The sequence below is a fragment of the Pleurodeles waltl genome, chromosome 7 (assembly GCF_031143425.1).
Source record: "Pleurodeles waltl isolate 20211129_DDA chromosome 7, aPleWal1.hap1.20221129, whole genome shotgun sequence".
In the NCBI taxonomy this organism is placed as follows: Eukaryota; Metazoa; Chordata; class Amphibia; order Caudata; family Salamandridae; genus Pleurodeles; species Pleurodeles waltl.
Window position 1 is genome coordinate 1,052,732,215 of NC_090446.1, and position 27,479 is coordinate 1,052,759,693.

Here is a 27,479-nt window from a genome sequence, read left to right on the forward strand (position 1 = left end):
TGGAGCTCCATTCAAAAAAACACCAATAATTGACAGGGTTTATGAACAGAATGTAATGATTCCCTTTTTATTTTGCCTATTTTCCAGTGGTTACCATTTTATTGTAACTGGTTTTATAAGAAACTTAAATAAAAAGATTTTGCTCACTAACTTATATGGTGTTGTCATTGGTTTTGCAAGAACAATGGGGATCTACTCCACTCCTGCACTGGGTTGCAACTACCACAAAACCTCATGGGGCCAGAAACATGTAAGCGGGGGAAAGGAGAATTGCAGAGAGAGAGAGAACACGTCTGTTGTACTGCTTTTTCCACCTTTTTTATGTTGGTATGTATCCCCGGCCTAGTCATGTCCTGTTTGCTAAATATGATGTGTTGAATGATAGGCCACTAAAGTGGAAAAGGCAACTGTTTAAACAGTTTATACAGCAATCAATACTTCACCAAGGGTTAGTCCACCTTTGCGCAGTTGACCTTGTAGTTATCTATCTGATCATATACCTGCTAAGGAGGCTTGCCCTGCTGTCTCTGTACAGCATAGGGTACAAACCAATTGTCTACAACTATTTTATTATGCTACAAAAGTGATATAAGCAAGTTTACCCAGGTCTGTTAAAGATACCAATGAAATATTATTACAGAAATAATATTTATCTTTACTAATACCTGCTCATGGTCAGTGCATAACTGGCGAAAGAATGAGTACCAGTGCCCAAAGCTTGCTCAGAAGCCTGCGGCCGGTACTATCAAATGTCAGCGAGCTGTACACCAAAGATATGTAGTCTTACATCTGCCTCAGACCTGTTTAATCCACTGACACTCTGTCTCTGCCCCGTTATCTCAATCTTGTGGGTCCCTGCTTTCTCCCTTTATGATGTTTTTTCTGTCTTTCTCTCCCTCCTCCTTTCCACTTTGTGTGTTTTTCCCTATCTTGCTCTCGGGAAGTGTTTTTAGAGTAAAATTAAACGCCAGCCAATAGAAAAGAGTGCCATTGACCCCCACTGGCTCAAATTAAGCACTGTTTATGGTGGAAGGTTCTGGAATTCCCTTTGCGCATTACTCCATGCACTGAGATGGCGCTCTGGAGTGCTATTTGGTGGGAACTCATAACATTGGTAGTGTCAGAATCTCAGCAAAGAATAATCAGAATGTGAAAAACATTTGCCATATTAATGTAACTAAATTCTGCTTCAGCCATGTTTTATTGCCTGGACTATCGTTGCCCACAGGCTGAGGCGTTTTGGCTCTCGAGGCCTGGTAATGAAGTTTAACGATTAGTCTCCCATTCTCATAAACTCAGTACGCACTGTCCAGTACTCTTTGTGCGAATTGTAGCATGTGACTACAACTAGAAACTTGCATATGTTTGGGTATAAATGAGTATGGTATTTCCTCATTGAGCGTATGATGATTTCACGTGATTCAGTAAAGCTGCTCAGACTCTGAAATTGGCATGTCAGCCGATTTCTTTGATTTCTTTGATAAGAATGACAGTCTAAAGATGATACATCCGAAAAGAAGTGTCTACAGTGCTTAGACATTGGCAGTCTGCATGGCACCAGGTGAGGTTTGAATGTTGCACCACAAGGCCAAGACCATAGCACTATAACCCTAGGCAGAAGTCTTCAGTTTCAGTACTATTTCCAAAAACAGTCTTTTTATTTTTTTGCAAACTCGGGAAATGTGCATGATGCATGCAAACCAAACTCCTAAATACTAACTCATTTTGCTTAGATATTGATCACCCATCATGTACAAAAAAAAAAAAGAACTGTGATGCAGGAGCTGGAAATGGAACTCTGGAGCTGATGAGTGCCAGCTCCTTCGCACTCAAGAGAACGATGAAGCACTGCAGGAATGCAGGTGAAACACCAGGATCAGCTGGTCTGCAGTCTGAAGAACCAGACTCCGGTGAGATGCTGCTGCTTCTTGTTGAGAAGTCTCAAAGGCAAGCAGAGAGGCGTAGACCGTGTTAAATAGTCACATGTGCGCACTACAAGACAGGTCTAATGTAAATGACGGTTTGGGAACTCTGATGATAAACTGGGATTTCTTTAACCCAGTGGTTCCCAACCTTTTCACTTCTGTGGAACCCCACTTTACCATTACTGGAACCCGGGGACCCCCACTGAATCATTATTGGAATCTGGGAACTGTCCACTGAGTCATTACTGGAAGCCGGGGACCCTGGCTTAAACATTGTTGATTAATTGAACAGCAAAACAATACACACAAAATACAGAAACAAGCATTAATCTGTTAACATTTTTTTAAAAAAATTCTAAGCATTCACAGACCCCTGAGGAGGCTCCGCAGACCCCCAGGGGTCCCCAAATCACAGGTTGGGAACCACTGCTTTAAACTGCAGCTTGAACATAACAAATGCCCTCTCTTGCTGCTAAATCCACATTGATTGCCACTTGGCTTCATGATGCAAAAAATTGCTCACAGGAACTTTTTTCCTCTCTAAATATTGTACTTGCAGAGGGCTGTGCCTCAATAGCATGGAATTTGAGGCATTCTATGATAATAATAGCCTCCTTTTTCATAAACAAAAGCTCTAAAACATATGAAGAACTTAAGGGGTCGCGGGGATACGAGCCAGATTCTGGATTTACCACAACCATTTGCTCACTTGTCAGTGGTATCTGGCCTTTATCTCATGTTTTTTGACAAAGCTAGGTTAGGCGTATGTTCAATCAGGTCAGGCTCTCTGGATGACCCCTGTCTTATGGCAACTTTGAAAATTCTGGTGCTCTCTGTTGAACAACCTCTTTGGGAAGCCTCCCAGACCTCTAGCATTGTAACTAAGGCTGTAAAAGAGGAGAAGTGAAGCCGCTCTTCTTCCAAAAACCCAACCTAGTCCTTTGCAAGCTGACAAATTACAGGCCCATTATCCTACTACCAGTTAGCAGGAAAATCACAAAATCCTATCTCAGAAGAGGTCCGACAGTTTTTCTAAACCACTCAATCCCCTTTGACTGGTGTCAGAAAAAGTTTCTGTAGCAAGCATAGTACAGAGGGAATTGTTGCTGACACATTAGGTAATAAGTACTTGAGGTCATGGGATAAAGGCAGGTCTGGTACTTTTGGGCCTCTTAGTACCATTCAGTCGGATCAACCATGATATTCTGGTTGAACTAGAAAAAGGTGGATTAGCTAGGCCCGTACTGATGTAGTTGTACTCAAGCGGTCTTTATTCCCTTTTACTATACTCCAATATTTGTAGATTTTGTCAGGGTTCAACATTCTTATCTATTGTTTTCAAACTGTTAAGAACCACCGACCAGTTCATGTTTCATCAGCCAAAAATCTTGGTGTGGCATTCCACCACATACTGAGTATATGTTCTGAAGTGCAGAAACCTGGTCACCATGTTTCCTGACAATGCCTGTTCTAAAAAATAAAAAAAATCCTCCTTTTTATGACAATAAATCGATGGGCAACAATAGTCTGTGTCTTTATTTTGTCCTCGATCGAACATGGTACTACTGCCTACCTTGGTCTGCTCAAGACCTTCATCAGAAAACTACAAAGGCTTCAAAATATGGTGGTGCACATTGCCTGTGGGCTCTGGTAATTCAGTCAAGTTACACCTACATGTCGCTCCATGCAGTGGCTCCCAGTTACACAGCATATTCTTTCAAAAGCACTCTGTTTTATAGTTTGCATTTCATAACTGTGGACATCTCTATCTCTCTCACTTGATCACACGTCATGTGCCAAATAAGAATTTATGATCCTCAACAACGACCCTTCTGAAAGTTCCTTGTGTTTGAAGGATCCTGTGGTGGACTTTGCTTTCGTTTCCTTGGTCCTGTGTCATGGAATGATACATCTTTGCAGATACGTTTGATCTCCAACATCTCTGATTTTCAGAAAGCCCTTAAATGTTTTTAAGTCTTCATCATTTTAGTTAACCATCTCTTTCTAGTTTGCCTGTCATTTGTCCCTAGCACCAAGATACTGTTTTCAGTGAATTTTGCACAGTATAAGTAAAATAAGTAAATTAATCAATCCATAGTGTCAATCAGTGATTTAATATGTGGTATTAGATATAAGCACAAAGGAGTTAGTTCATGTGGTGGTGTTTAATTGATGGTATTTAATGTATTTTCAAGAATAAGAAGGTAGGTGCAAGACTTATTTTTGTTGGAATGTTATTCCACTTTATGTTTTACTGTTAATGTTTTTATGATCTCCCAAGATGATTGGTTGATATTTCGGAATATATGATATAGAAGAGGACAGTAACAAGACATCTGCAAAATATTGGTGGATGTCCCAGTTGGCTTACGGTTGGATCTACCACCTCATTCAGTGATCAGGTTGACATATATTTTCCAAGGGCTCCATTAAAGGGAAAACATTTGAGCAAATTTGACACCAGTATAAATGGCATCAGAGGTCTCTCCATGTTAAGGGCAGCCCATGTGATGCTGTTGCTGCTAGTGTATGTGTATTGTCTAAACATAAAGGACATGATGGCATTATTTGTACATTGTGTTTTAGTTTAGCTTATAGCGACATGGCTAGGGATTGGGAGTTCTGTTACAGAATGTTAGATAATTTGTAGTTAGGCATGCTTTAGAATGTCGATGAAAGGTTTGTTATTTTGGAGAGCCGACTGGGCGTGTAATAGTCGGAGCTCTCTGAGGTGGCATTGAACGTATTCTTATGAAGAAATAAACTTCCATTGATGTTCCTGTGAGTCGTGTTTCTCACTTAACACATCTGGTGGCGACTGGTCACTTCAGAGCCAGCGAACCCACTAACACAGATCAAAGAGTCTCATATGCTGACGATATGTCACGGAAGAACATCGGTTTCGACTGTGCTATCGATGTGTGCTTGAAAACGAAGGAAGTAACTCACTGAAAAACTGCAGGAAGGACAAGCTCCGACATCGGCTGCAGGTCAGGGAGTGTGTTTGGTGAGCAGTATTTGCACAACAACAGGCCACCGACAACCAGTGAGTATCAGCAAGCACAGACTGCACACACTCTACTCACTGTAGAAACTAGACATAAACGGAGGCCATTTTGGAGGCATGACTACATAAAGCTAAAACAAGAGCAATCGGCCATAAAGACATGGCTGCACGCAAGCTCATACATGCACATTGACAATTGCAAGTGCCTGTAGTTATAGAGAGTTGTGTTGGCAGGCATTCTACCAAGTTTTAAAAAACACATCTGCACACTGGATCAAAGTAGAATAATGGACATACAAAGAAGGAAGTAATGTTGAGTAAGATTTGAACAGGCACAAGGGTTCAACCTCAAGAAGTTGTAAAACAAATTATGTACTTTACTTAGCAACAGGTTTGATGCTCTATCCAGCTTAAGTGTAGCTAAGCACAAGTTTAAAAAAAAAAGAGAACTGGTGAAGATGTCGATACTTACAATCCTGCACTCAGAATATTGACGGCTGAGTGTCAGTTTGGAACTTAGGCCGATCAACTGATTCAAGACCAGTTTATTTGCCAATGCCAGGACAGATCAATCAAACAGAAGCTATCATTAGACAATCCAACACTGACAGAGACTGTTAAGATTGCAAAAAGCATCAAATACTCCATGAAATCAACCAAAGAACTCGAAAAGACATTAGAGAGTAAAGTCAGTGTCGTTAGAGGCAAATATGAAAAATGAAAAACGAACAAGATAGCTGTACAAAATCTTGCACAAAGTTCTATGACAAATAAGTATAGTAACCCAAATGCATTCTTTAAAACAAAAGAATGTACGTTTTAGGTGTGATAATGTTTTACATCAAAAAGGGGTGAAATCTTGCCCAGCCTTAAATGATCAATGTAGAAGTTGTGGCAAAGTCAGTCACTTTGCCAAAGTGTGCCAAAGTGGGAAGCACATGAGCAATAATGTAACATCGGTGGTTGAAGAGAGTGATGACTTGGTTGAGAGTCTGATTGATGAGGTGCCAGACATGGTGCTGGTGGCTGATGAAGACACAGTAAAAAGTGGGGATCCTGAACATTGTGTGGACCCTTATGTATGTGTACAAGTTGTCAACAAACATTTACGCCCTGTTAGTTGACTCAGGAGCTGGGATCACTGTGATCACACAAGAGTTATTTAGTCGTAATTGGAATGTAGGTACTCGTTCTCCACCTGACAGAGCTCCTGTCTCCTATGAAGGCAGAAGGGTTGAACTTCATTGTTTTTTTGAAGAGATTTTGGAATACAGGGGAAGACGTTTATTTGGGAAAATCTATGTATTGGTAAAGGGCCTAAACATTTTAGATTGGTTTCACCAAGGTCTGTTCGGGATGATTTTATGACCAGGCACTGGTAATCAAGTAACTGTGATTAGAGATTCTGTTGAAATTGAAGAACTGTTAAACACGTTCCCTAAAGTATTCTCTGGTGAACTAGGCAAAATACAGGGGTTCAAACATAAAACGAAAGTAACAGTAAATGTTGACCATAAGTTAAGAGGGGTTCCATTTTGTATTAGTGATGATCTGGAGAAGGAACTTAAGAATTTGTGTATCAAAGGTATCATTGAGCCTATAGTCTGTGTTATGGCTCTCTCCTTTGGTTGTGGTGAAGAAAAAAATGGTGAGCTAAGAGTATGTGTCGACCTTAGGGCACTGAATAGAGAGATTTGGGTAGACTCACATCCTCTGCCAAAGATAAGTGGGATGTTGTCTATCATAAAATATGCCAAGGTTTTCACCAAATTAGAATTGGCAACAGCATACCATTAGTTAGAATTGGCGCCAGAGTCCAGATATTTGACAGCGTTTGTATCACCATTGGTAACATTCCAATATTGCTGTATGCCGTTTGGACTGGCGTCTGCGGCTTCAGTATTTAAAAGGATAATGACCACACTACTAAAAGATGTTACAAGCGTGTCAGTTTTTCAGGATAATGTCTTGATCCATGCATCAGATTGACAAGAACACAATAAAATTTTAAGACAGGTACTAGAAATATTTGCAAAACTTGGGATAGTTCTCAAGAGAGACAAGTGCCAATTTCTGATGTCCTCTGTGGAGTACTAAAGTCACGTAATTTCTGCTGATTGAAATCACTCGAAACTGGGATTAATTGATTCCATCAAAGAAGCAATTTTATTCACAATTCATTCCAGAGTTTGCAACCAGGGTCAGGCCAATTTCAAATCTACTCAAAAGATAAACTTTGTTTCAAATGGGATTCAGTATGAGCAAGTGTGTTTGAACAAATTAAGCAACCACTGCCTGAGGCGACAGTATTAAAACCTTATAATCAACGTCTCCAGTGCTGTCTGATGGTAGATGGCAGTAAAATAGCTGTGGGGCCAGTACTTACACAAACTAAAAATGGTCTAGAAAACACCTTTGGCTTTGCCGCAAGAGTGTTAAGAGAACCTGAAACATACTACTCAGTTATATCTGGCCTGTTTGTGGGTGATAGAAAATTTTAGAAGCTATTTGTGGGGCACACTTTATATCAAAGACTGATCATAAGCCACTACTCTCAATTCTCAGTGGGACCAACAACAACACTGTGACTCCCAGAATTGCAAGGTTTGCAACTAGACTAATGCAATACGATTTGCGGGAGGCAAAAATGTCAGAGTTGACTACTTATGCAGATTCACAATTATAACAAGTAACACTAATGATGAAAGTTATGACGATGAGAGTTGCTTGATTGCTGCTGTTGAGATGAAACAGATGTGTGTATGTTCAGAAAGAGAATGAAAGGTAAAGTTGGAGAATGACAAAGATTTATGTGAAATCATGAGATATTACAGAGAAGGGTAGCCTCATGAGAAGGTAATGGCAGTCAACATTCAACTGTTTCAGATGAACTTACCATTGAGGACAATGTCCTCTTGAGAAATTATAGACTTGCTCCGCAAGATGAGCTGAAGGATACCATTATAAAGGAGGCTCATGAAAGTCATTTAGATGGCATGTTAACCAAAATAAGAATACAAGATTGTTTTTGGTGGCCACATATGGACAATGAAATTGAACAGCTAGTAAGGAACTGTACTATGTGTGCTAATTGTGACAAGTCTCTAAAAACATTGACACCACCTCTTGACCCCATAGAATGTCTGTCGGGTCCATGGAGGATACAAGGTGTTGATTTGGTTGGGCTGTTTCATTCTCTCAATTACAATCTGCGTCATGCATATGTTCTGATAGATTATTACTCAAAATGGCCTTATATGAAGTTTTTACACAAATCAAAGTCAAAATTCAGTATTAACATTTCTAAGAGATGTATTAATGAATGAAAGTTTTCTAGAAGACATTGTCTCTGATAATGGGGTAAAATTTGTCTCTGAGGAATCTGAATAATTTCTGAAAGACAGTTCTATAAAACATTTAAGGTGTTCCCTTTATCAGCCCAAAAGGAATGGATTAGTAGAATGTTTTAATCAAGTGCTGGGAAAATGCATAAGATAGGCATTAAAAAACAGATGTGAGATGAGTGCCTTGGTTTAAACTATGTTGCGGTTCTAAAGGACCACACCTCATTCAACCACAGGTGTGTCCCCATTTGAGGCACTTAAAGGGAGGAAACCAGTTACACAATTTAGACACTGGTGGATGTCTAAATGTTTGAAACAAACACATGGGAAAGATTATTCTGACACTTTCAAGGTTAATGTAAAGAATAAGCAGATTAAACAAAAAGCTTATTATAACAAAAAGGAGGGGACAAAAGAGTCCTCCATTTCAAAAGGTGATTGGGTATGTATCAAGTTGCCAACATTTGTTAAGAAAGGCAGTCCAAGATTTTCAGATCCTGTGAAGGTGGAATTGGTACATGGTAACATCATAAGGTTAGATGGAAATAAGTGGTGGAACAAATCCAAGGTGGCAAAACTTCAGTTGGAACCCAAAGTGCAACAGGACAGAGAGCAACCACAGGGTTGTGATTTAGGCAACAAAGCTATTGCAGATCATAGTGACACAAGTCATCAAGAAATACCAATATGTAACAGCAATAGAATATGTAAAGTACAGTGGAGATTTTGTTAAAAGTATCCTATGGTTACGCTGTCGTGTGTCACAGCAATTGGTTTTAGGAAATGATTTATTTATGCTAGTGAATTTTAATACTTTGTAGGTAGAACTCCATTAAATACATAGATCACGTGTTTATAGCTGTATGTAATGTTTTATTGCTAAGTATTTATCTGTTGTCTTCATTTAAAAAAAAAAAAAGAAAAAAAAAAAGAGAAAACTCAATGCAGTATCTAAACATGAATGTCATGACACCATTATTTGTCCATTGTGTTTCAGTTTAGTTTAGTGCGTCACGGCCAGGGATTAGGGGTTCTGTTATAGAATGTAGGAAGATTTGTTGTTAGGCATGCTTTAGAATTTTGATGAAAGGTGTATTATTTGGCGAGCCTGCTGGGCGTGTACTGGTCAGAGCTCTCTAAGGTAGCATTGAACTTATTCTTATTCTCAGGAAGAAATAAACTTACATTGACATTCCTGTGAGTCGTGTTTCTCACCTGACTTGCATGGGACTGATATAGCAAACATGGTGGTCCTGAAAAGAAAAGGTTCCTAAACACCCCTACATGCTAGTGGAAGATTCACAGTGTTTGGAAAACATCATTTTTGCTCCCTCAAAGTTGTTTCCATTATGGAGCCAGGAACCACTGTGGGAGGAGATTGCCAACTGAACAACACCCTCTACATTTAGTGTGCCATCTGTAACTAGAAAGGGGGAAGTGATATCCCTTCAAGCCCTCTGACCCCTGCATGAAAGCAAGCCTACCAATATATAAATTACCCCCATATCATTTTATGGGTTATGCAGACTCTTTTTAAGGTGCAGCATTGGTGATCATCTAAGAGTCTTAAGTACTAGAGTTATATGTTCATGTTTCTTGTTATCAGGGACCATCCTAAAAACTTTATTTAATATTGCATTTAGAGACGCTAGCCATATTGAAGGGCTAGCAATTCGTCTCCATATAATCCTAATTTTTAACAGGCTTCAGCAAAAATAGATAATAATAAATATTCTTTGCCATTATTTGATGTTTGTGCCAATTTAGTTTGGCGTGATACCTAGAGATCTGGCACAGGTGATAAATTCAGGTGATAAATTTAGCTGCTCTGATTACGTTGTGTAGCCGTTTCAAAGATCTGATTTAATAAGCAGGAAGTCAGTTTTCCTGGGATTTAATCTAGTTTTGTAGGAGTCATCCATTCTTGTATCTGGTTTAGGCAACGTTTTATATATATATATATATATATATATATATATATATATATATATATATATATATAGTTAACAAATTCAGTGGAATTTATGCAGAGATAAAATTGTCTATCATTTCACATTGACTGTAGGTGATGCCCAAAGAATTCATACGGTAATCCAATTATTCAAAGTGAAGATTTAAGGGCCAGATGTAGCAATTTCAGAATCGCAAATTCTGATGCAGAACAGTGTCTCAGACACCGTCTGCGAATCGCTATGGGGTCGCAAAGACCCACCTCATTAATATTAATGAGGTGGGTCGCATTTTGCGACCCCATAGTGATTCCCTGCACTCACAGGGATGGTGGCCTGCTGGAGACAGCAGACCTCCATGTCTGTGACTGCTTTTTAAATAAATCAGTTTTTTTTGTATTGCAGCCTGTTTTCCTTAAAGGAAAACGAGTTGCAATACAAAAAAAATAACGAAACCATTTAGTTTAGTTTTTTCAGAATAGGCAGTGGTCCATTGGACCACTGCCTGCTCTGAAAAAACATTTTGGGCAACATTCACATTTTGCAAATGGGTTACCACCAGTGTGACACTGGTGGTAACTGCGAATTGCTTTGCAACCGCGTTCGCTGGGGGATGCAGTGCTGCCATTGACTGTTCCCATGACCCTGGTGGATCTCGACTGAGTGAGGGGAGCATGGTGAGAAGCTTTGAATCTCAGCCCCACATTGGATCCATTCTGCCTGGCAGGAGCTCTAGGAGTCTCTCAGGAGGCGCTGCCCACATAACTATTTGCTGGATTTGGAGGGCGCTGGGGGTGCTTGCCTCCTTCCCAGACGCACTTCCCTTTTTAGTGTGACCTTCGCGCAGAGCCTTGCAGGGAGGCCCTGGGTGGCATAGAGGCGCCATCCTGACTGCGCACTTGAAACTGTTGCATCAGAGATGAGGGGGGTCGAGGGGAAAATGGTTGGAAACCAGACAAGCCTCGGGGGCATTTCTAGTGCCCCCTGGCAGGTGACGGTGAGTACTGCGGTGGTCCTTTCATCCCCCTTGCTCCAACACTTGACCTCAGTGCATTCTGAGGGGAGAAACTACAGCAAAAGATACGAGAGGCAAAGGAGGGTGGGCGCTCATCAGACTAAGCTTCCCAAATAGACATCTGCAGTGGGGAAGATGTCTGACTCACAAGCTACAATGGATCTGGTGCCCCAGACGGCGAGCCACTCACACTCCGAGATATAATGGCAGCAATTCAGGGCACACGCACCTCCCTGGAGGCCAGAATTGACTCGGTCATGACTGAAGTCACACTAGTGTGGGCAGACCTGAGCAACATGGGCACTCGTGTGAAGGAGGTGGAAGACTCCACAGCCATCCTCAAAGTAGATACGGTGGCTCTGAAAGCCCAGGTCAACGAGCTGCGTACCACCACCAAAACCATGGAGCCTAGGCTAGAGGATTATGAAGGCTGCTTAAGGCGCAACAATACTCGAATAATTGGGGTACCTGAGTGCTCGGAGGGGCCTGTGGTAGATCTGTTTGTTGAGAACCTTACACTGAAAATGTTGCAACCACCTGGCCTGTCCAATTACCTCTTGGTAGAAGGTGATCATCGAGTCCCTGGCACCCAGCTGAAGGTGGGAGTACCACCTTGCACAATAATGGACTGAAAATTCAACTACGGAGATCGTGATGTCATACTGAAGAAGGCCCGCAGCCCCCCACCGCTTACCCATGAAAATGACACCTTTACCTTCTTTCCGGATTTTACCCTTAAAGCCCTCAGTGACTTGAACTCTGGCAAAGCAGTGGGCCCCAACAGCCTGCCCATTGAGCTCTACAAGCTTACAGCACCTAAAGTCACACCCCACCTCTTGCGAATGTTTATGGAAAGACTGGAGTCGGGCTCCCTGCCCAGAGATTGGCCAATATAGTAGTTATACATAAAGAGGGCAAACCGCTGGAGGACTGTGCCTCGTACAGACCTAACTTGCTGTTAAATGCAGAGGTCAAAATTTTAGCCAAACTACTGGCCTCGCACCCGGTTCAGGTGGTCAAGACGTTGATCAATCCAGATCAGTCTGTCTTCATGCCGGGGCACAACAACTCTCTCAATTTTCAGCGCCTGCATGGCGTCTTAGTGCATGCAGCTGAAATTCGCGAGGAAGCCTTTGTGCTCTCTCTTGATGCCCAAATGGCTTTTTGCACAGCTGAGTGGTCATTCATGTTTGAAGTCCTTACCCAGCATGCTTCAACCCATGCTTTATAGCATCAATACAGCTCCTCTACACTGATGCTCTGGCACAGGTGACGGTGAGTGAAGGCACGTCTTCGGTGTTCCGTCTCCAGCATGGCACCCGACAGGGATGCCCGCTCTCCCTCTTGATCTTTCCCTGGTCTTGGAGCCGTTGGCGGCTTGGATAAGATGGGATCCCCTGATTAGAGGGCTGAAGTGGACAGAGGACTGGGAGGACAGGATCTCCCTTTATGCAGATGATATTTTCCTTTAAGTTTTTGATCGAGTCCCCACAATTAACAGAATAATGCACATACTCACTCTGCTCCATTGATAATCTGGCTACACTATAATCTGGAATACATCTCTGATTTCTCTCCTTTGGGGATCACATCTGTCCCGTGATTGTGTGGCTGGAATTGTCAGGGAGGGATTTCACTACTTAGGGATTTATATCACCGCGGACCCAGTCATCTTTTTTGCTCACAGCCTAGAGCCACTGCTTACGCGCTTGTGGAGAGATGTCCAACATTGGTTGCTTCTTGGGAAAGCTGCCTTATTTAAAATGATGGGACTACCATGTTTTCTTTACATGCTTCAGGACACACTCTACGAAGTCCCAACATCCTACTTCCAGGTGATTGAAAGTGAAATCCGCACACTACTCTGGGATGGGGGACCCACGCGGATAGCTATTAAGAAACTGAGGAGATGGTACAAGAGCGAAATTACCCTGTCCGACATACAAAAATATTACTGGGTGGCGCAGCTCATTGTCTTCAACCACTGGGTTTATCTTCCTGAAGGGGAGCCAGCTTACTGCATGGATATGCAAGTCATGCAACCTGGGGGCTCCCTCAAGGTCATTATTGGAGGAGCGCGTAACATGCTCTTCCCGGGCCCAACGGCAGTCACACTCACCCTCTGGCACACAAAATTGAATGCCTTGGGCTGGTGATTACACAGGCCACTCCCCTGTGGAACACAACATGACTGAGCACACTGGAGACACAGCAGGGCTTTGACAATTGGGACCTTCTTAGGCTTTCCAGAGTGGAAGGTCTTTGGACAAAGGGAGGGGTTATCCCGCTCGCTGAACTGCAAAGTGAGTTTCAGCTGGCCCGCTTACACTTACCAAAACTTGGAAATACGCCACAAATTGCAAAAGGCAGTGGCAAAGGAAGCAGAATTCCCCAAAGCACCTCTGCTTGAGGATAGATTATTAGATGGTCAAATGCCCAGAAAGGCAATCTCCCTTACTTATCGTAAACTATAGCTCGACTACGGGAACAATGGGAGCAAGACCTTGATGGCCTGGAGGACGATGAGTGACCTGAGGCCTTGGCACCCCCCCTCGGGGGTGGCTATAAGATCCAGGTTTCGCCTAGTGCAATTAAAAGTTCTACATATATGCTACTTTGCATGCGCTACTGTAGCACACATTGGAAGAACAACGACTGCATTGTGTCTTAGGAACTGTGGCCAAGTGGGAATATGTTTTCACATGATAGGGAGCTGCCTGGCCATTCAGCAATATTGGGAGTCAGTGGTTACTTGTCTGAACAATGTTTGTGGGAGCAGCATGGGGGCCTCCACAAAGTGGTGCTTCCTAATGTCTGGGGAAATACATGACCTTATCTGGATGAACCAGATCTGGATGACATTGGGGTTGATGGTGGCTAAGCGCAACATTGCACATATATGGAGGACTGAACTGGCACCACAACTATGTGATTGGAAGCAGGACATGGATTGGTGCATGACTGCAGAGAGTGTAGTTTATGAGAGCAGGGACTGTCCATTAAAATGTTAATGTTAAGTAGATTTTTGAAGCGCACTGTTACCTGTGGGTGTCCTGGCACTAGGTCCATCGAAACAGGAAACGGAAAGAAGAGGGTTCTAATAGGAACATACCAGGTTAACTTCTGTTTGAGATGAGTGGGGCCCGTGTTGTGCAGAGCTTTAAATGCTGCACATAAAGATTTAAACCTGATTCACTTTCTGACCAGTAGCCAGTGAAGTGCCCAACTTACTGGTTTAATTGAACTGAATTTAGGAGTGCCAGATAGGAGTCTAGCAGCAGCGTTTTAAAGTGCATGTAGTTCATTCAGATGTTGCTCCTGCATATTAAGACATAAACTATTACAATAATCCAACATTGATAGAATAAGGGACGATGCAACGTGGAATGAATCGTAGGATATTTCTGATCATCCTGAGACTGAAAAAAGTTGACGAAGTTAAAGAATTAACCTGGTTATTATCCATGATGACTCCCAGGTTTTAGCCTTCCTAGCGGGAGTGGGCAGAGGACCCAGTTCTGCTTGCCATCAGGATGGGGACCAAAAGGAGTGATTGTTGCCAAATACAATAACTTCCTTCTTATCGGAATTCAATTTTAGGCAGTTATTGCTCATCCAAGAGCTGATGGCCAGCATACAATCATGAAAAAGACTGCCCCTATTATTGTCCTGGTTGGAGACCGAGACAGTAATTTGTGTGTCGTCGGCGTAAAAAGTCAGTGCAAACCCGAAGCACCTGAAGCATATGAAGGTGCGACATAGATATTGAACAGAGTTGGGCTGATGGAAGAGCCCTGAGGGACCCCACAAGGAAGAGAAAAAGGCTCCGAAACAAAGGAGTCCAGCTCCACAAACTGTTTCCTATCTGAAAGGAAAGAACGCAGCAATGTGAGGGCTTATCCCTGTACTCCAATAGATGCTAAACGGTCTAGCAGAAGTTCATGGTGGACCATATTGAAGGCCGCCAAATGATCCAATAGGATCAGGGCAGCCTTCCCTCCAGAATCTCGGGCTTCTCTGATGTCTTCAACTGATTTAAAATGGACCAAAATATGGGGGAAATGGAATGTTCATCAAGGTGCACTGTGTGCTCCTAATGAGAGCACTGGTCTGGATACTTTGTTCTTGGAACACCCAGACTCTAATGCGGCTTTGTGAACTGTAGGGGAGTGCGTGGCAGAGTGGGGTATTTCTAGAGGCTGATGGGAGATTGCATTTGGATGGCTGTGTCTTGGTATTATCTTTACCGTCACTGTTGTTTAGTTTGCGCTATCTATAATAAAAAGATCCCTTTAAAATATTTTAAAGAAGTGTTTACGATTGTACAACCATGAGGAAGAAGGTGGGAACAAAATTGTTTGGCAAGGTATAATGGAAGCAGATGTAAGATGTAGTTTGATGGAGTTGTTAAGGTTTAAATCTTTTCAAGATCATGGGTGTTGATTTGTGTAAAAGAAATCTAACTTTTACTAAATAGTTTAAGCATTTAGTTAGGTTTGTAAACAGAATATTCAAAGAGATTGCTCTCTTCCAGAAGGTTGAGGATTTGGTCAGAGATATTAACCATACTAATAACATGCTGATTTCCTATACTGGGGAGTATTTGAAGGTGGTTAGATTTAAGGATGCTGAATGTCTTTTATACAATTCTTTGCTTTAATTGATTTTTCAGAAATTCAGTTTTGGGTATAAATATGTTTGTTTTGTACTTTTCCTGCTTTTTGTAAAGAAGTTTGCTAATTTGTGGAGTATGACTTTTTTCTATGTATGTTCTATAAATACTATATTTTACTCTTATAGTTTAGTTCTATTGCATACCAATTGCCTGAGTTTTTTTTTTACTTTTGCCCATGCATCTTACGGGTAGAAAGCTTTTCAATATTATTTGATAAAATTGTGGTGCTGTACTATAGTGGAATGTTTTGTTTGATTATTTTTTAAAGAGGAAGGACAGTTTAAGTTGAGGCCACCTAGAGTTCTATTTGTGATGTTGCTACACATATGGTTTTGGCTGCTTGTTGGTTTTGCAAAGGCCGTGCATTTTAAGAAATGAGATGTGGCGACAGTGAGAGGAAGCAGTGGCAATGTTTTTTATCAGTTATGAGGACCCCTACAATGAGATGATGTGCTTCCCCTTTGCTGTGGGTTGTTTTTTGGAATGTCAGAAGAAACTAATTGCCTGTCATACTTATCACTAACATCATCATCATCAAAACAAACTATATACTGCGTTAATGCCATAAAAGTACATTGTAAGAATCTCATACAGTCATTATAACAACAATAAATAGAAGAGAATCACAGAACATAATAAAGGAAACATAAAATCACAAATTACATGATTAAGAACAATCAAATCCCCTCTAAACCCTCAAAAAACCTTGTTGCTAAAATGGTAAAGTGCAAGTACATAGTTGTAATTATAAAATCAAGGCAGGAACTGTTTAAGAATATCTTTTTCTAAGAAATAATGATCCTCTAATGAAGCTAATAACGGTGCAGCAAACGTCTGCTGATTCTAGCTCACATAAGGGCTGGTAACCCTTTTTGTACAATTTAAAATTTAAAGGATGTAAAACAGGGATTAAAAAACGGATTTGCACCTATTGGGAAATGGGGCAAAATAGCATAACATGAACTGTAGTTTGGTGTCAGTGGTGAACACACTGGCAATTTGGAAATTGCCTGTGTGATAACCTTCTTGTTGGGGGAAAGCTAAAAGAAAATGTGAAGAACCCAGACATTACCTGGTTAGATATCATCTGTACTGAGTGTTATCAACATAGGTTAGGTAAAACTCCAACTCATATCAAGAAGACAGGGCCTGATAACTTGCCAAAGAGGACAACTGAAGGGCATTGGACCAGCACGTACAGTGACGCTGATTGTTAAAGAAAAAAAAAGGCTTACTGAGGCTCTGACAGCAGGACCTAGAAGTTCTAGGATAGTAAAAAATTCACGTACTCCCAATCTTGAGAAAATACTTTTGATGTAGGCTAACCAGGCAATATTAACCATCTTGTCCAAGGCCAATACAGTCTAGAAGAATAATCTTATTTAGACCTAACTCTGGAGATTCACACGCTTTTTTGCCAAAGCAGGAAGGGTGCCAGTCCAAGTAAGTCTTCCAAATAAATAAGCCCTACCTCAAGTGGCAGTAAAAAGGTAGCCGTCGCAGAAGGAACTGTTAATAATATAAGCAAAGAGCAATTTTGTATCTTTTTGAGACTATCACAATGGCAATGCCCCCCAAACTCCCGCCCCATAGGTGTCAACCAATATATATTTGAATTGATACAGAGTTTCCATCTCCTTCACTGGCCTGTGGCACTGTTTTGACACAAAATGGATAACTGCTACAATCGCTCTTGAAATTGCATTGCTCTCATTGTCAACAAAGGGCACAACTTATGCTGGAAATCAAAAGGGATGCCTAAACAGTTAAAACTATCTACTCTTGTAACAGGCAGTCCCTTGATATAATGATCTTTTGTTTTTTGTCCTTTACACCCGCAGATTATTGTGAAGGACTCCGAACGGTTAATTTTTAAGTCTAATTAAGTCATAAACTAAGAAAAAGCATCCATCAACCCCTGAAGGCGATTAGCAGCCCTTGCTATGAGGACCACAGCATCAGCATAAAGAAGAGTAGGAATGTAGCGGGTGCCCATCTTCGGAATATTTGGCCTCTTTTGAAGTAAGTGTCCTTCGAGACCATTAAAATAAATTAACAATAAAAACGTCGCTAAAATATAGCTTTGCTGGACACTTTGATAGCCGCTTAGATCGATGCACATTCCCCACTTGGACCAAAATGGATTTTTGTCGAGGTATCCCAATGGAGGTGGCATAAAAGTGTAACTAGAGCTTTCTCCAAAAATATTTTTCTAAAATGTCCCATAATTTGGATCAATTAACTGTGTCAAAATCATTATGAAATCAATAGTACTATGTGTATCAGCCCCTGTGAAACTTAGATGACCTTTTAAAGGAGCCAAACCACACTCACAAAAAGAAGATCATTATTAAAATTCATCTTGTTCAAAGTATCCCCATCTTTTATATACTTAAAATAAATAAACCAACTCCAGGCCATCTAAATCTTCTAACCCACAAACCGGGGCCCACTATACTCATATAAAGTGCTATTAAAATCTCCCGGCCATAGCTTACACCATCTGTGATTTTTAAAATTCAATCTTGCAACAAATTCATCTAACGAATTCACAACTTCCATAGAGTGATGATCAAATAGAATATGGTAAAAATCAATAGTCAACAGGGCCTGCTCCGGACAACATTAATACTTGAACCCAAGGAGAGGAGCCCAAGGGCTTTACTTCGAAGCAAGAACACTTAACTGAAATCAGGCTAGCCAGACCATCCCTTGCCCTCCCAGAAGATGAAATCACTGGGGAATAAAAAGATTGAAAACCAGCTACATAAAAGTCACCCATAGACCAACGGCCTGATTTCGATATTAATGGACAAGTTAGTCCGTCACAACGGTGATGGATATCCTGTCCCCCAAAATCTAAATTGCATTATATCATATGGGATTTAGATTTCGGAGGATACACTGTGGGTGGACTTAAACAGGAACTCCAGAAGTAAGGCTCTTATTCTTCCTTGAACGCTAGCCAGTTGTTTCAAGGCAACAACTAATTTTTCCACCAACGGAAGCCATCATAAATTAATAACAACACAGTAGTTTGATTTAGAATTTTGGTTTTCGGCTCACCCAGGACACTCTCCTCACTGTCCGGATCTCATTTGGGAGGTTGTCTGACCATCCTGAATTCGCCTAAATCCTATGTATTGTTTTATGTTTCAAGTCCGACCAGGCCTCCCTCTTATTTGAAGTAAAGGTGGGACTTGATCCATGACAATGACAAAAGGGATGCACTCAGGGGGAAAAGGTAAGCGAGACAAATGAGTTTCAGGCATGGATGAAAATCTGGCTTCAGGTAATCGGACTGCTGGTAATTGTGGGGTGTGGTGGAACGAGGGTTAGAGGGTTCAGCCGCACCCCTATGTCTCTCTCTAAACGGCGTACCACCTACTTGCGAAGCGGAAGAACTGTTGGCCCCTGAGAGGAAACTGCATTTAACTTGAGAATCAGCAGAACTTGAAGTTAAAATGGCCAAAAAAAGTCCTACCTTAGCTGCGAGAAGCGATACTGTCCTACAGTGCCAATGGGGATGGCCTGGCCTTGCCTTTTCCTGGAGATGATGGGCAAAGATGAGCCTGCCTTTGGCCTGGGCTTTCCCCGGTAGTGGCCTGTGTGTGTTCCATGCAGCGGGTGACTGGTCAGTGCTTTATAGCACTATCTGAAATTTGTCCCACCTCCACAGAGGCCTCCTGGGACTTGCAGTCCCTCATGATGCAGTGTCCATGTCTCACGCAGTGGGTGACTGGTCGATGCTGTGTAGCTCTATCAGGATGCTGGACCCACCTCCACCGAGCGTCCTGGGACTTGCACTCCCTTGTGATGCAGTGTCTGTGACCCGCGCAGGGGGTGACTGGCTGGTGCTTTATAGGGCTATAAGGATGCTAACAATGCCAAGGATGCTGGCTCCACCTCCACCGGGGCCTCCTGGGACTTGCAGTTCCTCACAATGCAGTGTCTGTGTCATAATTATCATTCCAATGCCGGTTTAGGTCACCTTTTGATGCAAGCGTTTGATGCCAGTAGCTGATTAGTGGCATATTCAATGAAGAGCTCTACAAATGCCAGATTGTTTTTCGGGGGTGGTAGATGAGGTTTGCTGTAAGGGTGTTTTGAGGCCCTGGAAAGTAAGATAGTGTGGACTTTGAAATGTTAGAGTTTTGTGAAAGATGGCTACTCCACTGCCGTTTTGTCCTTTATGTCGCAGTGGATGACGTAATAGTGGAAGAGAATATTATAGATGGTCCAGGAGATCTGTTTCCTATCATAAATAGTAGGTCTATGATTTTGGCAAGTAGGAGAGTTAAGACGTTGCCAGTATTTGCTATTGTTGGTCTACAATTGTGTACGGTGCATTGAGTCCCGAAAAACATTTCTTGTTATGTCTGTGAGCATTCAAGGTCTAGTGTAATTGGAGTAAGGATCCTGAGACATTCACATTTTCTTTTTGTGTGCTGTTTACCTCTTCTGGAAGTAGGTTCTATGTTTTAAACTGCAGTGTTTGGTATGCTAAGAGGTTTATGTAGATGGGTTAATTGTGGGGGGGAGACGGTACAAATGTAGATGGTGAGGTTAAGTTAAATGTGTCCATAAGTATAAGAGTAGTTGGAGTCTAGTGGGTGATGAGATGATAGAGATTGTACGTAAATCCTTATCAGTTGGGCTTTTTGAGATAGATGATGTAGTCAAAGGCACTTTATAAGACTGAGGTGTGTGGTTGAGTAGTACATATTTAGGAACGAGCTTCAACTGCCTTTGCAGAAGTTGTTTATCAGATCTTCGATTTGGGAGTTAAGAGTTCGGCAGGGAGGGTGTTCTCTTTTGAGGATTCTTGAGAGTAAAGTGCATGAGTAGGGTGGAGGATGTGTGTTTAGTTGTGGGACACACATTTTGGTAGCAAATTTATTTTATGTTTTATTTGTTTCTGTGTCGTCGTATGGTATAAAGAAATGGATACTCTTACGCAGTATGAAGCGTTAGACAAAAGCTTCAGATTGTCATTACTTTTCATAAGGTATTGTGAACACTGAGGTAGTATCATGGGAATGCACATTGAATGATGGCTTTGGGGCGGAGTGGATGAGATTATTGTTAGGTTTGGATTGTCATTTTGAGAGCTATGCATTTCATTTTGGTGTGTGACGGAATCATGCATAAAGAAATGTCCTCCTTTCAGTAATTTCAAGAATTTACTAAAAACTGTTCACTCGAGAAAAAAGTCCAATAATATTAAACTTAGACTGTGCATACATACCTGTTACTCTGAAGGGGAAACTGTCACTATATTGTCTAACGTTGGAAACATGTTTTCACCCTTGCATTTATATGTCCAATAAACCCTGGAGGAATTTAGATTGTAAGTCAGTGTAGCAGAAACTCTGTCATTTCTGGTTATGAAGAAAGGGAAGGTGCCTCCGGCGAAGAAGGAGTAGTTTATGGGAAGAGATCCTTTGTCTGTGAGACAACACTGTACCACACTCCATCCTAGAGCTGTCAGAGAAGTATTTGAGTAGAGCTTTGGTTTGGAGACAGGTTCTAAAAAATATATGTTTAATATGGGTACTGAATAGCGCAAAGTTAGTATAAATGTATGCAGCATCCAACTTGTAGCACACATGTAAATACTTTGTGAAGGTGAAAATCTACTTAAAGACTCAACTTACAAGTGCATCTTCATGTGTCAGGTTCATTGTGTGCTAGGGATGAAATATGCTATGCTTGAAATATTACCCTGCAAAAAATCTGCTCTTAAAAAAAGTCCCCAAGTTTCTGCACACTAGCATTTCAGTACCTCCTAGTTATGCTCAGAGAGCTATCAGAGGTGGGCAATTTATTTTCTACTAAGTGACAAAATAAAACAATGATATTTTGCAAAATCGGGTTAAGACAGTGCTTCATTTGTAAAATAAAAACATGCCGGTGCCCAAAGCTCTCCTCCTAAACACGGGGCTGCGGCAATTAAATGTGCGGACAAGTAATACTGAGGCGGCGTAATCCTGACGCCATATGTGACTTCCTTAATCCATTCACAGCCACTCCCTGCCCCCTCAGCTCACTCTTACAGCCTTCCCCCATTATGACGCTTTTTCGTTTTTCTCTTTCTCCGCCTTTCCCATATGTGTCTTTTTCTCGCAGTTAATGCTTGAGGCAGAAGACTAAGCACCGGCCCTTAAAAATAAGTGCTGGTGCTCAGCACCGGAAACAACAAGCACAAATTATAAGCACTGGGTTATTATAAAGTCACAGAACTGATTATTAGAAACTCATCTGTAACAACATGGTCCATTTTCTTTTCCAGTGTTCCTACCAGCAATGTTAAAAGAAACGTCTAGAGAAGATGTGACTATTAGAAATTTGCAGTAAGGTCCTCTGCCCAGAGAAAGAGGAACGCATCAAGTTGATCGTATGGGAAGGTGGTACCAAGGCAAATTCATGTTGACATGGCTATCCCCTCCACATTAAATTCTAGTAGTGCTACTTTTATGTACTTAAGCCAATACTTGCCACTGATTTGCCCTCGATTGAGGTTGGCATGTGATGTAATCAACAGAAACAGAAACATTTTCATCACAGGGCCTACATTCCTAATACTATGGTATTTGTTGAAACATGTAATCAGACCTTCTTCTTGAGCTTGATTCAGGACATTGTAGTCTGAAGAAGTGAATCTATAGCATATTTATAACTATGTGTTGTCTTTAACACTAGGTACTTGCATCTTCTACTGGCCTGTCTCAGACATATGTGTCTCTTCTCAGCCCTTTGAGCTATGTCCCACACAGCTGATGATGAACAAGAAACATTCAGATGTTTTCATCACTGACATCTTTATCTGGTGCAATCCATCAGTGCATTAACTTTTCCTTGATATGTCATGCCCGCTCGCAGCTCTCTACCTTCATGCATGTTCAGTCTTGTTGTTCCTAAATCCCTCTTTAACTCACCCCATGCTTTCTCAAACCCTTCTTGCCTCTCAAATATAAAGTCATGCTTCCCAGAGCCGCCCATTTAATCACTTTGTACCTCTATGTCATAAGGTGTCCGTTTCTTACTCTGTGAGGAGTGTCCACCTGTGAGATCTCCCAGAGTGCACTGTGTAAGTGACAGTTCATCTTTCAAATCCTGAACGTTTTTATGCCATCAGCCTTAGATAGCCCTGCGCTGTGGTTGAATGACAGATAATAGAACACCTACCAGGCTCTGAAACCCCTGCTCCTATATTATACTTGTAATGGTGTATGATTGTTTATGTGAGACATTCTCAGGTGACCGACGATGAGGCTGTGGGCTGGCTCACACACTTGGTGAATCATTATGCTCCTCCTGCACAATGAACCATCTCTTGTGAGATTAGGCTGCTCGCATGTCAGAAGGAACTCTCAGAGGCCATCTTTGCTGGCCACCTATTGAAACTGTACCTGCAAGATTCGTGATGGTTCACAGTGAGGAATCTCAGAGCGAGTGGATACTGCGCGTCAATCTTGCAATAGTGCAAAGTAACTCCAGGGTGTTAACAGAGAGCGACTATTCCGAGGTGCCCCAGACAGAGAAGTGAAATTTCCTTCATGAGGGGCCGTCCTTGGAGTGTAATTGACGTAAAGACTGTATTATTGCTAAGCACACTTCACATTATTTTAGGGAGCTTTAATGTTTCGTAATTCTGAGTAGTGCAGTGCACTTTGTAGGCACATTAGTGTTAAGTTTGATATGGTGTTGGGTGCCTCTAATTCATAGTGAGGAAAACCAAAAACGTGACAAATGTATGGCTTGAAATAATTTCAGCCACTGGTAATTTCTCTAGATTGTAATCCAGTCCATTATTATTTTTGTGTTCGAAATATGCCCTTTTCGCTGAACCCTATTTTTGCTAACTACAGAACTGTGTGTGTGTAACCCCACTAACCCGAGGTAAAGTGCTTTAGCTTCTCCTTTCAATGTGATGAAATTGGTATGAAACTAATTGGTACATTTAACTTACCTGCAACTCCTTAGTAGTACCAATGTGTAGCCAGGGCCTGTAATTTAATTGTGAGAAGTGGACTGCAACGCCCACAGTGCCGTGACAATGTGATCAGGATTGCAGGCAGTAGCTTGGCTGTGCAGGTTTTACTTGCAAATCTCACCTGTCAACATAAAATGTTTTGATAGGCCTAAACCTCTCGTTTTAATTATTTACAAGTCGTCCCTATGAATGCCTTGCTGTCCATTAAGGCAAAGTGCATGGTATTTAAACATAGGGCATGTAAAGGTTAATGTTAAACATGTCTTTACAGTGACCAGCACTTCAAAGCTATTTTCCATGTAGCAGGGTTAAATGTTCTATAAGAGAGCATTAGGATACAATAATAAGTTTAATAAATGTTATTCTGTCTACGAAACAGGTATAAAACGTACAAATTTTATTTTGGGACTTTCTGAAATATTTATCACAAGTCAAATTCACTGGTGAAGGCGGACTTGTAATAACTATTTTGGAAAGATGACTTTTTTAAAAAGGCACCTTTGCCGTCAATGAAAGCTAAATCTGCATTTGCTCTATAGCTTCTTTCAGCTAGTAATTATCAATTCAAAAGGTGTGACTAAAACATGAACTTGCTCCTAGGACAGGTTCAAAAGGCCTTTGGTGTGGGGAGGATGTGCCCTTTAAAGGATGGCCTGTGTGTGGGCCCAAGGACTTGATTAACTTCAAAGAGGGCTACCCTTTTACCAGCAGATACAGTATAGCTAACACACAGGCCTGTACCTTTGTATGACCTCCAAATAAGACCGGCCTCGGTCAAAGAGGGTTTCTTGCTGAGATCACAGTTTCAGCCCTTACTGGAGTGTCAACAGCAGCTTAACAGGTCAACTGGGGTTTTTCATATGACATTTGGCCACATTTTAATGAAGAAAAAGATGTCAAAAAATGTGTGTGTATCCACTGTCTGATTGCTGAACCCAGCTATTCTACCAGATTTCTGTTTCTGAGTTTGTTGGGGTTACAGAGACTGTATAGAAGTACCTTGAGTTCAGTGTTAGATGTGGGGGAACACTAAGATTACTATAATACATTAGTCATTCACAGCCCACCACTCAGAGCCCAATTTCAGTGTGACTGAAGACGTCAATCATTTTGAAAACACCCAAATTAGGTAGGGTTGGCCGCAGAAATCTTTACCCCATTGGTAAGGGCATCCCTTGGGGTCATTTTAAACCACTGGCTCATGCCAGTCATAACTGTGGCACTTCACGCATCCACTCCAGTACACTCCTGGACATGTGGCAGATCTGAAGAGGCTAAACCTACTGTCTAAGACCTGACAAAAGCCCTGAATGACTGTACCAGCTCTCCCTCCTGTACCCAGGACAAAGATGTGGGCTCCAAGGGTCATTAGGCTGACCTTTTGTTCAAGTTACAGGGCTACAAGCAAGCTACAAGAGGTCCTTCCTGCAGCTGCCAAGCTCATCAGTGGCAACTGGAAGTGGACTGGACTGTGCCACCCATCCTGGGACTCTCTAAGTGCCTCCCTTGGAACCCTGGGAGTTTATGAAGTGTACTCCTCTGGTTGATTAGGATTTAAAGAACTAAACCTGGTTGGTGTATCTGACCTGTGCTCCATAAGTGTCAAATTGTGCCTAGGTTCCAGGCTACTGCGACCATTGACTATCATTTGCACTCTGTGCTTCTTAGTGCTAGTTCTGCATTAACCTATAAAACTGCATATCTCCATGCTTCTGTCCTTACTATTTTTAGAGTTGTATTTTATTTTGCTGTTCCCATTCACCCTTCTCCTGGGGTTGAGTGAAGTGTAGTAGAGTGGAGCGTTGTAGAGTGTTGAGGAGTGGAGTGGCATGGCGTGGTGTAGAGTGGAGTGGATTGGATTGGTGTAGGGTGACGTAGCATAGAGTAGAGTGTCACAGATTGGAGTGATGTTGAGTAAAATTTTATAGATTGGAGTGGCATAGATTGAAGCAGCATAGAGTGGAGTAGAGGGGCATAGAGTGAACAGGTGTATAGTGGAATACAGTGTCGTAAAGAGGAGTGGTGAATAGTGGAGTGTCGTAGAGTGGAATTGCACAGAGTGGCATACAGTGGATTGTTGTAGAGTCATTTGTCATAGAACAGAGTTTTGTGGAGTGTTGCTGAGTGGCGTAGAGTGTCATGCAGTGGAGTAGAGTGTTGTGTAGTAGATTAGAGTGGCACAAAGTGGAGTGGAATAGAGTGGAGTAAAGTGGCATGGAGTGGCGCAGTGTATAGTGGCATAGAGTGGAGTAGAGAGTAATAGAGTGAATTTTCGTAGAGTGGCATGGAGTGGCGTAGACTGGAGTAGAGAAGTATAGAGCGGAACGGCATAGACTGGAGTAGAGTGTAGTGAAGTGGTGTGGAGTGGATTTGAGTGTCGTAGAGCAGAGTGGCGTAGACTGGAGTGGTATAGAGTGGCACAGGTGTCACAGAGTGGACTGGAGTAGAGTGTTCCAGAATGGAGTAGAATGTCAGAGTGGAGTGATGTACAGCTGAGTAGTGTGAAATGCTGTGGAGTGGCGTAGATTGGAATGGAGTGTTGTAAAGTGGAGTGGCTAGAGTGAAGTGGTGTGGCATAGGCGTTGTGGAGTGGCACAGAGTGGAGTGGAGTGGTGTAAAGTAGAGTAGAGTGTCGTAGATTGGAGTGCCATAGAGTGGAGTGGCGCAGAATGTCACAGAATGTTGTGGAGTAGAGTGCTGTAGAGTAGAACATATTAAAGTGGCATAGAGTGGCATTATGTGGAGTAATTTATGTGATATATGCCGGCTAGAAGCTGCTGTATCTGTGTGTGTCGAATGAAACCAAAATCCTGATGTGTGTGTGTGTATATGAATCTGAAGCGAGACCGGCTGGCAAACTGAAACTCATTGGTGAGTGGCCCAACTGCCACTCACCAATGAAGACAAAAGAAGTGAGAGTGAAGACGCCAACCAATAGTAAGTAATGGGTGGCCTCTAATCACTTTTTAAGTTTAGGATACACCAGATCTCACTGCCTCAGGCGAGACCTAATGAGCAACATGGGAATTATATGCATTGAGTTTCTAGAGATTCTAATAGAAATAAATGTATTAAAACAATAATCTGTATGAGTGAAATGTAGGCCTAAAAAAAACGCTGCATGTTAAGTGCAAATTTTCTTCTCTAAAGCATGCATAATGTACTTGACTGAAAATGCTAAATGTTGACAAATTCTTAACGACTATAACTTAGTCAGAATTGCTTTTCTTGACTTCTGTCATGGCTGTTTGCATAACTTTTCATGATGCAAACTTCCTATTCTAACAAAGAAATAATATTATTTTCTATTTAACTGACTGACCTGCAATGAAATTGCTATTTTGCTTAACTAATCTTAACATTTTTTTCTTTATGAATAGGCTTCTAGACTAAAGATATGTGTGAGTGGAACTGAAGAGATGTATTCACACATAAAACTTACATGAACGTTCTGTCTTTCAAAAACCCAATGCGAATGAGAACGTTAGACGACGTTTCAAAGCTGTTAAAAGTTTAGTTAATGTATCATGTGTTTAGAATGCTCTTTGTTAGAACTTACCACCTTCAT

The 27,479-nt window shown here is 41.6% G+C and overlaps 1 protein-coding gene across 5 annotated transcripts in view; it reads right to left on the minus strand.

The window, feature by feature from the left end:
* MILR1 (mast cell immunoglobulin like receptor 1) overlaps nucleotides 1–27,479 on the minus strand; it is a 305,761-nt gene that overhangs the window by 153,628 nt on the left and 124,654 nt on the right. The window lies entirely within an intron of this gene.